General features: G+C 43.8%; 1 long non-coding RNA gene across 1 annotated transcript; it reads left to right on the forward strand.

Moving 5' to 3' along the window:
* The first annotated feature begins 58 nt into the window (after window positions 1-58).
* LOC137204346 (uncharacterized) lies at window positions 59-8,498 on the forward strand. The gene is made up of 3 exons (XR_010933570.1): window positions 59-177; window positions 7,589-7,717; window positions 8,395-8,498. It is a non-coding gene; the product is annotated as an uncharacterized lncRNA (long non-coding RNA).
* Window positions 8,499-13,029: the final 4,531 nt, after the last annotated feature.

A 13,029-nucleotide genomic window follows, 5' to 3' on the forward strand; every position in this document is an offset into this window, starting at 1 on the left:
CCCCGCCCAGAGCGCACAGCTCACACCCCCTCCCTTGTCCTTTCCGCCCCACCCGTAAGCCCCGCCCCTCCCTCGGCTTCTTGTGGCACCTCCCTCCACCTCCAAGCCCCCGACCGACCCTCTCTTCCTCTCCCGCTTCTTCATGGACTCACTTCATTACTGTCGCAGGAGAACACGGTAAGGGCCAGCCTGACCCTCGGTACACAGCCCACCCGTTCACCTGCTATATATACCCCCCATATGTACCACCCTCCCACTGCTAATATATACCACCCCCTCACCTACTGTATGTACCACCACCATTCCCCCACCTGCCAGCCTAAAGGCAACAAGAGACCTTCTGCCTTCTTCTGAGAGAACAGCGCATTCCCCTTGGCGTCCAACTCTGACGCTCACAGGCCCAATGAAGGGGTGCTAATTTGTAGTCTACTGCAGAATGGCATTAGCAATGTGGTCCCGTTTTATGTGGCTCTGGCGTAAAGGAACAGAAAAGAGGAAGCTAGGATTGGCACCATGTCGTAGTATTTCTGATTTTTTGGCTGTTAATCATGAAAGTGAATGTCATTGTTATCATAGTTACAAACTATCGGTGATGTTTCTGTCTGTCATAGAATAATTATCTGGCAACCACTCACCCACTGACTGGCCTTTTAGAGTCTGGGCTCCATCTTTTTTTTTTTTTTTTTTGTGGGACACGGGCCTCTCACTGTTGTGGACTCTCCCTTTGCGGAGCACAGGCTCCGGACGCGCAGGCTCAGCGGCCATGGCTCACGGGCCCAGCCGCTCCGCGGCATGTGGGGTCGTCCCGGACCGGGGCACGAACCCGTGTTCCCTTCATCGTCAGGCGGACTCTCAACCACTGCGCCACCAGGGAAGCCCTGGGCTCCATCTTTGTACCTGGTAGACACACAATGAGTTGGAGCTGTTTGTTTCCTCTTCCAAAAGACAAGCACCTCAAAGACATTTTTTATGTCTCTGTAAAAATTGCATCTAAATCAATACACTGAGTAATAGAAGTTGGCATCAATCTCAGTGGCCAAGAACAGGGAAATGGTTAACTCAAATGATGGAACGTCCATCCTGTGGAATGTTATGCAGCTATTAAATAATAATCACGAGGTCTGTGGAAACAGGGAAAATGTTTACAGCATAATCTAAAGGAAAAAGTCAGATCACATGCCGTCTCGAGAGTATGAGTGTAATTAGGTAAAAATACATACGCATGGACATCAGAAGCAGGGAAAAATGAAAACCGTGGGTGGGTTAGCTTATGGTGATATCTCTTTTTAAAATATTTTATTTACTCTTGTTGAAACGCTGATTGTTTAAACAAAGACATTAAGAGAAGGGGAAATGTTGCTATGGTGAAATAAATGAAAGGAAGATCATTGTCATTAGCAGTTGAACATTTAATAGCCTAACCACTGACTAATTTTAAAAAATGCCACCAACATGAAGTGACAGTAGCTGGTCCAGCTGAGTTTCTGCAACAAAAACACTGGTAAAGGAGAAGGAAGTCAAAGGATTTTTATTTTTAGTTCTTTACTAACCGTGAGTTACAGATGTATCCCAGGCGCACTTAGAAACTTTGCAGCCTACAAAGCCTGCCTACCCCCATCCTCATTTTAAAACTAAGGAGGAGAGCCCCAAATCTGGAATCAAGGTTTGCCTATTGCCCCCCCACCCCTCGCCGCCAAAGGGAAATACCTACTGGTGAAATGAAAGTTGAATTTGGACAAAGCCGGGTTATTTGAAAGGAAACAGTAACAGCTACTGTTATTTCCATCAATCCTCCAACAGGACTGGGACCCGGTCTTTGTCTCTACCATCCCTCTCCTACTGGACTCTATTTTTGACCTTATATCTGCTCTTGGTCCCAATTTGTCCCAACTGGTTTCAGCAGAGGTCAAACAGTCAAGAGAAGAGTTTTATTTTCTTCATCTGGTAGGACTCTCCAATTGTACTCTAGGCTGTGGTGCTAGCGGTTGTTACATTGTTTTGTGGCCCCTTTGACCAAATGGATCCCACCTTCCCTGAGGGCAAGCATCTTCCACAACTTGTAACACTGTGCTGAGGGTACAGTTAGCATTGAAGAAGCATTCCATGAATGGAATTAGGAGACTGGAGGCCTGAGGGTGCCCCCCACCCCTGCCGCCAAGCTGGCTGTGCTGAGGCAGAGGAGGCCTGGGCTGTATTCACTTTCTAGCTATGTGACTTGAGAGAGTTTCTAAACTTCCTAGTATTTGCAGACTGTAATAGCCTAGGCTTCTGTGTGATGTCAGAGCATCTGCACGACCAGATAGGGATGATCTTTAAAAACTAGGTAGTGTGATACAAATAAAACACAGTGAGACTTCCCTGGCGGTCCAGTGTTTAAGACTTTACCTTCCAATGCAGGGGGTGCAGGTTAGATCCCTGGTCGGAGAGCTAAGATCCCACATGACTCGCTGCCAAAAAAACCCACAAAAAAACCAAAAGAACCCTGTGAAAGGTTTACAAAACTCTTGATAAGCATAGACAGTGATTTATATTGACCTTATAAATATGGATAAAAAAAATTAACTGTCCTCCCCCAAAAGGGGCTGAGGTATCCCCGTGCATGTGTCCTTTGATGCCAGGAGTTGCTGACTTTGCAGTTTGAGACCACAAAGCTTCTAGAACCTCAAAGCCAAAACCCTATCCTGACTTTTCCAAGGAGACACGTCAGGGGCTTACCAGGCCCACACTCCAGTTAGGCACAAATCTCCAGCCAGGACCCAGGTGCTCATTGGCAGAATCTGGGTCCAGGGCTCAGCAGCAAGGGCTTCATAGTGCAAGAACGAAGAGGAGCTGCCGGTCGGAGAGGCCCCCGTGCCGGCTCTTGCCAGGAAATGGCTCCCCTGTGTAACTGAAGGATGGGCCAGGGATTCCAGAATTTTAGAATCAGACTCATTAGCGTTAGGGTCTTTCCCCTGGTCCCCCACTTGAGACCACCAACTGATGGGCCCAGCTAGCGTAGCCAGGGCAGAGACTGAAGAGGGAAGGCAGGCTGTCCATTTGGTTTCTTTTCTTCTCCCTTGAATTTACCCCCGAGGGTCACCCCCTGGTCCCTCTATCCAGCTGCTCTGAGATTCAAGCCCTTCCTCCGGCCCCCACATCAGTCCCTCCCTTGTCTGTGTTCCTTTCTGAGTGTTTGCAAGGCCATTGTTCTCTTCTGGGCCAGCTCTTTCTCACCTCCCTGGTCTCACCTTTTTATCTACTTACATGGCCTTGTGTTTCTCCTGGACCCCTGACAACTTTGCATAATCCTGACAGTTTCTTACAACTTGCCTTTTTTTTTTTAATCAAGAAGACTGGGGAGGAAACGGATTCATTTTGGCCTTGGCTCCACGGTTTCTCAGGAGCCCTTGATATCTTGGGAGTCTAGTTATACCCACTGTTCACCTAGTTTACAGACAGTGAGTTTTACCCAGACAGAAGATTTGTGAAACTGGAAGCAGAGAATACAGTTTTCCAATTTCTTCTGATGGATGATTTGCTGAATTTATCAACTATTCACAAAGTGTAACACATCATATTTTATTTTAATTATCTGCTTAGAGATTTGAGACCCTAATTAGACTTGATTTGCTCGTGGGCAAGGATTGTCTCATGCTCATTTTTATATTCCCAGTCTGCCTGGAATAGAGTCGACATGCAGTGCATTTGATGGATGGTTGAAAGAATGTGTTTCTGGCTTTATGATGCCCTGTGCTAGCTGTGTTATAACAGGGGTTTTAGACACAGTCCACAACCTGGAAGAATTTACCATTTAGATATGAAGGTGGAACTAACAGACAACATAATTTGAGCTCAGTGGTGAGATGCTAAGTGGAGAGGAGGGTGAGATTGTGATTGTGGTCTAGAATAATTAGAAAAGGCTTCGGGGAGGAAGTGGAAATTATTCTTTGCGTGAATCGGATTTGAAAGCCAGGTGGAGAAGACAGGGCATTAAGGAGACAGGGGAAGGAGAAGGTCCAAGAGTGGAAAAGGCTTTGACATAGGGGAAAAGAACACAGAATGCTGGGGGAAAGGTCCAAGTTTGGGGAGTTACCTGTAGAATGTTCCTGAGCTAACAGGTGGGAAAGGAGATCTCAGTAGTCCCCAGGGGCAAACCTGCAGACCAGTGCAGGCTCGTGACAACGTTTTCTCCAGCCCCTTGCAAAAGGAGATAAATAAATGGAGGGATTATGGTATATTTTTTTCATCAAGCTAATTTTTTTTAAAGAACTGTCCTTGTCACTCCTATTAGTGATAGTGTCACTCCTATTAGTGATCGTGTTTTTGTCACTCCTATTAGTGATGGTGTCTCACTGGGGGTCCTTGGGTGAGAAGAGTATGTCCCCAGGGGTGGTGCAGTGGAGGAGGCGGTGAACCAGAGCCTCAGGAAGGCGTTGGGGGGAAAACTTGCCATTTGGGAAATCTCCCAGATGATTCTGAAATCCCGCCCACACCCTCCACAAACGGCACTGTATACCTAGATGTTATAAAAACTATTACTGTTTCAGTGACCCATACATGCTGCCATTATTAATACTATAAAATGAGTAGTTAAATATATATATTTTTTGCTTTTTCGAATAAACCTTTCATGTTAATGAAACTTTTAAAAAATACATTTTTACTTGATAAACATGTGGTCTAACCTTCTCATGTAAGGAAAAAGTACAATTTCAAATCAAGTCAACTTGACATTTCAGTACAGCCAGGTAAAAGTGAGCAACCAGTTGTAAATCAAGTAACTTGTTCTTAGTAAACCATTAAAGTTAAATTAAATGGCTCATTGCCACATGCTGTATTGATAGGTTATGTTGTTTAGGAATCCGACAGAGACATTTACACAGCCTCCAAAGCTCTCAGTGTAAATTAGGCTCAATAAACATTTCATGTGATGCATTATGCATTTGCAAGAGCACACATACTTTTTAAAAAATTTATTTTAGGGCTTCCCTGGTGGCGCAGTGGTTGAGAGTCCGCCTGCCGATGCAGGGGACACGCGTTCGTGCCCTGGTCCGGGAAGATCCCACATGCCGCGGAGCGGCTGAGCCCGTGAGCCATGGCCACTGAGCCTGCGCGTCCGGAGCCTGTGCTCCGCAACGGGAGAGGCCATGACAGTGAGAGGCCCGCGTACCGCAAAAAAAAAAAAAAAAAAAAAATTATTTTATTGAAGTATAATTGATTTACAATGTGTTAATTTCTATTGTACAGCAAAGTTATACATATATTTACAGTCTTTTTCATATTCTTTTCCATTATGGTTTATCACAGGATATTGAATATAGTTCCCTGTGCTATACAGTAGGACCTCGTTGTTTATCCATTCTATATATGATAGTTTGCATCTGCTAATCCCAAACTCCCAATCCACCCCTCCCCCACCTACCCCCTCCTTGGCAATGACAAGTCTTGAGAAGAACACACATGCTTTTTAATGACACCCACGCTGTGGACTCCCCACCTAGGATTCATCTGGGCTAAGTGACTGTGATGCCAGTCTATGGTTACATATATGTAGAACTCTCTATAGATTTACGTGGTAGGCCCACTAATGAAAAGCCAAAGAAATGTAACTCTCTGGCAGCAGTCTGTACCAGATCTGGACATCCATCTACGCTTTGACCCATCAGTCCCACTTTGGGGCATTTATCATGCAAATAAACCTGCTCACATATAAAATGGTGTAGGTACAAAGTTATTCATCACAGCATTGTTTGTAATGCCCAGAAACTGGAATGAATCCAAACGTTCATTAACAGGAGTCTGGTTAAATATAACATGATAGCATGAAGCTGGAAGAAAGGATGAGGCAGCTTCCTCTGTGTTGCTGTAGAGAGATACCCAATATATTATAAAATTAAGAAAAAAGAGCAAGTGTAATGTGTGCCGTTTTTAGTGTTAGAAAAGAAGATAAGGAAGCATAGTCATGATCCCTTGTATTTGCATAGAGCAATTCTAGGAAACATAGACATAGAAGAAGCGTGTTTGGGGAAGGCAGGATGGTGAGAGGGTGGGAACAGGTCAGAATCCAGGAGAGGAAGGGAAGAATTTTGTTCTTACACATAATATTTGATTTTTTTACTTTTGAACACTGTGAATATATTACCCGTTCGGGCTCAATTGATCAATTAATTTAAAATTGTAGCTGCAACAAAAACAACAATAATAATGGAAAAGCTGACTCCTGAGGGTTCTCTCACATCAGACTTGATCTCACTTGGGCTTGTTGGGTTAATGCTAACCTCAGTAGCACACATGGGAGGGACCTGTACGCCCCGAAACACAGACACACACACACACACACAGACACACACACACACACACACACCCCCCACACACTCAATGACTCTGGTTTCCTATACACTCCCTTGTTCTGTCTCTCTTCCTTGCTTTGCACGGAATGCATTCCACTGACTCATCAGGTTGGTGAGTGCTATTTGCGCCTCTAGGAGAGACCTCATCTCTTTGTTTACACGTCTGTCTTCCTTACTAAACCAAGACCCAGCGGAGGGCAGGCTCTGTGTTCTGTTCATCTTCGTATGCTTCGTCAGCCCCCAGCATGTCCTCCAAGCTTGAGAAATATTTATTGACTCAGTAAGGAAGACTCAGAATGGCCTGCTCTTCACGGTGTGCCTTTCATTGGGAATTTCTACCACACCAGCCTGCATGGCCATAAGACCTTAGACAAAGTGTTTACCTCTCTGGGGGTGAATATTTTCCAAGAAAAAGCAGAATATTGACTTTCAATGGCTGAAAATGTTTTTAGCCAACAGTCATCTCTCTTTATTATTTATTCATCTTTGTGAGAGTTATAATTAAAAGAACAGGGGAAAGACAACTGAATTTGACCTGCAATATAACATTCTATCCGATGTTTAATCTTCTCTGAGAGGATTAGATCCTGATGGGCTTGAGTTCTCATGGTGAGAGAAGCGAGTTCTAATCTGTCACTTTCCCCACTCCTACCTCTATTCTTCTGTGCTGGAGACCCTTGCCCCTTCAAAGATTCCCCCCAAAAATCTGCTCTCAGAAATTGCTATCATCTTTCTCCAAACATACGGACTAAAATCATCGCCTTCCCTTGAAAAATTTTAAGGATTATGTAGTAATATATTTTTATTATTCCCGAGGTCATCAGAAGGCACAACTAGCATGAATTTGGCCTTATTTCCTGAAATGCACACACACAAAAAAAATCAAAGCCAGTTCCTCACTCTTCGGCATTAGCTGTGGATGGCTGTCTTTACTTTTCTGCATCTGTGTTAAAGAGTAATTCAAAGCCAGGCAAATCATTCTGAAGAAATATTTGTCCGTTGAGCAATGGTTTGTTTCTGTAGAAGTGCTCACTAAACACTGAACAAGCTCAGTGCAAAGTTAGGAATTAATCTTATCTTTTGGAAGAATGCCTAGGGCCCCGAGAGGTGTCCTGGTTTTCTGGGATTTAACCGGGGACCACAGAAGACTTGAAATAGCACAGAGGCTTTGCTGATGCTACAACAGGGACAGAGGATCAGTTCAACCTGCCTCAGTACCCAACGTGAATGCCCCAGCAGGCTTTTTCTTTCTCTCTCAGGCACTGAAGATGGAGAAGCCAGCAAAACTTGGAGTTCATCCACAGTGTGAGTTTTCTCCCTGATGACCTGCTGGATCCTTTCCAGACAGATGTTGGGAGATGTCCAGAGAACTTCACTGAAAGCCACAGGTGTGTCTTTGGAAGGGTTTTGACTAAAGCAAAACATTGTTGGGTTTGTGGTTGATGCCAAGAGATAGATCGCACTCTCTGAAATCAAGACTTAACAACAGAGCTGTCATCGAGTTTTTTCTCCGGTGCTCACAGGCTTGCTGCCTGGCTGGTGAGGGAGAAATTCTCTTGTCTCTGTAACACATGCAGCAGGTTTGAATCTCACAGGTGCAGACTTGCTGAACCAAAATATGTAATCCTTTTTACCCTGTATCTCAAGGTTTTCTCCATACTGAGTTCCCAACCTCCTGTGTAGAACGAACTTTACTCTTGCCTGTTCATGATAAACCATCCATATGGGTCTTTTAAAAATCAAATTACTGTTTTCTTAGTCAATTTAGGGTTCTTTGCTTTCCTTCCTCTCCATTGGATGGGTCTTAAGTTCCATCAAGTCATTAGGGAATGGATTGGGGGGTATAAGGAAGGGTCCACTGGTCCTCAGTCATCACCTGTGTTACAGACCGAATGTTTGTGTCCACCTAAAATTCATATGTTGGAGCCCTAACCCCCAATGTGATGGTATTTGGAGGTGGGGCCTTTGGGAGGTGATTAGAGTGAGATGAGGTCATAAGGGTGGGGTCTCCTCCTAATAAGAAGAGGAGGAGATACCAGAGCTGTCTCTCTCTCCACCCTATGAGTACACAGTGAGAAGGCAGCTGTCTTCAAGCCAGAAAGAGAGCTCTCACCAGGAGCCGAATCCGCCAGCACCTTGATCTTGGACTTCCAGCCTTCAGAACTTGAGAAATAAATGTCTGTTGTTTAAGCCCCCAGTCTGTGGAATTTTGTTACAGCAGCCTGAGCTGACTAATACACCCATTAATGTTGGCACGTGCATCATCCCATCTGGTTGCCAGGGTTTAGGGATGCAGGGAAGGGCTGAGCGATGGAGGGATTGGGTGTAACTCTAAAGGAGTAACAATTCAAGGGACATCTTTGTGGTGATGAAACTGTCCTGTATCGACTGTGGTGGTCATTACACACATCTACATGCGTGATATAATTGCAAAGAACTGACCCCCCTTCACACATACACACACACACACACACACACAAGTGCATATAAAACTGGTGAAATCTAAGGCTGTGGATTGGGCCAATGACAATTTCCCTGATTTTGATCTTGTACTATAATTATGTGAGATGTTACCAACAGGGAAGTCGAGTTAAGGGTATGTGGGACTCCACTATTCAGTAAATGTGCCTTGCTCGACTGGCTGATTAGTTTACTATAAGTAATTATCCACATCTTCTGTTTTCTAGGTGCAGCTCCTAAATAAGACTTAGAAGTGAATCTCTCTTGGGTATTCATGAGTTTTATGTGTTGTATGTCAGAATCAATAATTTTAATACGTGGCGATGCCAGCGTTTTTGGAGGGAACACTGCATGGTTGACTGGTGATATTAGGCGTGTGCTAATGCAGTGCCACTACAGTAGAGCTCCTATGATTTTTCCAGAATGACACAGGAGTTCGTATCCACCCACTGCCTGGTCAGTGTTTTACTGTTCTTGGTCCCTATTTTGCCCAAGGGCCTTTGGATCGCCTCAAAATAGGTGAGCACCTTGCGCCATCTAGTGGAGACACATATAAAAATATTTCCGGTTATTTACGGCTGAGATGTGCAGATCCACACCTTCCAAAAGGCACTTTGGTTAGACTTAGGAATCGCGGTAAAAACAGAAACTTCGAATCAAACTAAAATCTTTTCCCCAGTAAGCAGGCGCTCTAGAATCATTCTTCCAGACTCTGCCAGACTGTTCTTCCTGATTTCGCACAGCAGCTTCCTACTGAAAATGGACAGAAGACCTAAATAGACATTTCTCCAAAGAAGATATACAGATTGCCAACAAACACATGAAAGGATGTTCAACATCATTAATCATTAGAGAAATGCAAAGCAAAACTACAATGAGATATCATCTCACACCGGTCAGAATGGCCATCATCAAAAAATCTAGAAAAAATAAATGCTGGAGAGGGTGTGGAGAAAAGGGAACCCTCTTCCACTGTTGGTGGGAATGTAAATTGATACAGCCACTATGGAGAACAGTATGGAGGTTCCTAAAAAACTAACAATAGAACTACCATACGACCCAGCAATCCCACTACTGGGCACATACCCTGAGAAAACGATAATTCAAAAAGAGTCATGTACCAAAGTATTCATTGCAGCTCTATTTACAGCAGCCAGGACATGGAAGCAGCCTAAGTGTCCAACAACAGATGAACGGATAAAGAAGATGGGGCATATATATACAATGGAATATTACTCAGCCATAAAAAGAAACGAAACTGAGTTCTTTGTTGTGAGGTGGGTGGACCTAGAGAGTGTCATACAGAGTGAAGTAAGTCAGAAAGAGAAAAACAAATACTGTATGCTAACATATATATGGAATCTAAAAAAAGAAAAAAAAGAAAAAAAAATGGTCAGAAGAACCTAGGGGCAAGACGGGAGTAAAGATGCAGACCTACTAGAGAATGGACTTGAGGATATGGGGAGGGGGAAGGGTAAGGTGGGACAAAGTGAGACAGTGGCATGGACATAGATACACTACCAAACGTAAACTAGATAGTTAGTGGGAAGCAGCCGCATAGCACGGGGAGATCAGCTCAGTGCTTTGTGACCACCTAGAGGGGTGGGATAGGGAGGGTGGGAGGGAGGGAGGGAGATGCAAGAGGGAAGAGATATGGGGACATATGTATAACTGATTCACTTTGTTATAAAGCAGAAACTAACGCACCAATACTAACGCACCAATTCCCCAATAAAGATGTTAAAAAAAAAGTTTGACCAGAAAAAAAAAAAAGATACAGATTCCATTATCACCTTTGTCATCGATGATGCTATTTTCCAAAATGGTGCAAACTTCTTGGTTCAAAGTACAATCATTCATTAATTTGCACAGTAGTTGCATTCCCACAAATTCAATTACATTAAAACATTTTTAAACTATCCTGTGAAATAGAATTAGGTTGGAAGACCAAATAATTTTAAACATGCTTTTCACTTACACAGATGTCTGGTGGGTTATTCAGATGCCTTGTGGCCTTCACTGTCCTGTGCAAAGCAGGACACTTGTTATTCTTGACCTCACCCACCAATTGCTAGCAGCACCTTAGAGTCATTAAGGCAACCAGAAGGTGGCCCCATAAACTCCCAGAGTAGCCCCTGGCGGAGGCTCACTTCATGGTTCTAAAACATTCCAAGGGGGCCCCATTTTTTACCATAAAGCAAGCTATTGTGTGCATGTGTATGTGTATTTATTTTTATTTTCATATTTACACACACACAGAGGTGGTCCTCCCTTTGCAACGTGAGACCATAAACATGACCCTAGATGCTAATACTGTGCAAACCAATGAATAATAAATGGGAAAAATGATGATTATTCCTTGACCTTTAAAATTTTTTTGTCAAAACCTTAAAAACTCTCTTACTGTTGGTTACAAATGCATAGGAAAATTTAAAAAGAGTAAAACTAGTATTTATTGAATACACCATAAGTTCAGACATCAAAAACATTGAGAAAGTGGTTCACTTTTTGGTAAAAACTTACCAATAGTAGTTGAACAGTGCTGGCCTTCTTCCTGCTGTGTAACTTCTGACATTAAGTGAGCATCTTCTCTATGCCTGGGGAAATTGCCCTACCTCTTTCTAAGTTTGGGTTCGCTTCCCAAATTTCTTCCTTTGAGCTTTCAGTGCTGTGAAACACCTCCAAGGGTTCCTTTAAGTATGTTCTTTTGGCGGTGTCACTTTCTCTAAAAGACATCCTTCTTTCCATCACAACTGCTTTCCTCATTTATGCAATAAATTCACCTTCACAGAATTTCTGTGGCTGCCCAGCTATAGTGTCCACATCCCCCATGTCAGCTTTTCGTTGTGACTCCATTTACGTTCAAATCCAAATTCCACTCCCAGCATGATTGCTTTTCATTTTCTTCCTGCACTTTCATCTTTTGGGCCAATTCTCCCTTTCGATCATCCGTGTTTGTAAAATGTCACATGGGTTTATCACCGGGAGACAAGGAGGAAACACAAGTACATGCTTTGCTGTCTGTGTTTGAACCCAATAACAGACGCTTAGCGGCCAATCACAGAAAGACCGTGAAAGAAGTGACGTGATTGATCATTGATTATGATGAACCTGCTGTTTACAGAGTGGAATTCTTGCCCTTGAATCTGGGGAGCCTGGAGACTCTCTTGACCCAGTAAAATGCAGCAGAAGTGTGACTGTGTAATTTCCATGGACGGGCCTTACCCATCTACAGCTTCCACTGTCACACACCAGGAATACTCCTGTGGCCCTGCAGCCATGCAGGGAGAAGTGCAGGTCACGTGGGGAGGCCACAGAGAAGAGAGTCAAATTCTGAATTTCATTCAGAATTGAATGCAATATTCCAGGTAGAGTCTACATTGGTGAACGCACTGAGTCTTCACTGCTTCTGGAATTTATTTTGGCCTATCCAGATGTCTTTGGATTCTCCATCTGTCCACCAGAATATTAGGCATTCTTTCCAACAACCTGTCATCTGAAATTTTGTCCAGTGTTTCATTCACGTCTACTTCAAGTATATTTTATTTGAACAAGTTCTGTGAGTTTTATTTTTTATTTATTTATTTTTGGCTGCGTTGGGTCTTTGTTGCTCCCCACTGGCTTTCTCTAACTGCGGTGAGCGGGGGCTACTCTTCATTGCGGTGCGCGGGCTTCTCATTGTGGTGGCTTCTCTTGTTGCAGAGCACAGGCTCTAGGCGCACGGGCTTCAGTAGTTGTGGCACACGGGCTTAGTTGCTCCGTGGCATGTGGGATCTTCCCGGACCAGGGCTCGAACTTGTGTCCCCTGCATTGGCAGGCGGATTCTTAACCACTGTGCCACCAGGGAAGTCCCTCTGTGAGTTTTAGAATGCTGTTTCTCACCACAAAATCCATTCCTTCAATTTAACATCAATCTATTCATCAAAGCTCTTCTGCTTGGATTTGTTCAAACAACGGGTTCTGTAATTAAGCAGTTTAAAGCTCATTCGTTTTCATTTTCCACCTCATCCATGATAAGCACATTGGAAACCATCTGTGCTTGTAAGAAGTCTGGGTCTCTAGCATAGAAACACTGGGGTAAAAAGAAGTGAAATTAGTTCAATCAAGCACTGCTTAATCACTGATCCTTTAGGCAGGAAATGGCCCTTTGCCATTCACAAGCTTACAAATCAAGGGGAAGAATTAGGCTATGATACACAGTACGGGCATGTTAATGGATTATGTGTGTGTGTTACCAGCC

The sequence above is a fragment of the Pseudorca crassidens genome, chromosome 1 (genome assembly GCF_039906515.1).
Source record: "Pseudorca crassidens isolate mPseCra1 chromosome 1, mPseCra1.hap1, whole genome shotgun sequence".
NCBI lineage: Eukaryota > Metazoa > Chordata > Mammalia > Artiodactyla > Delphinidae > Pseudorca > Pseudorca crassidens.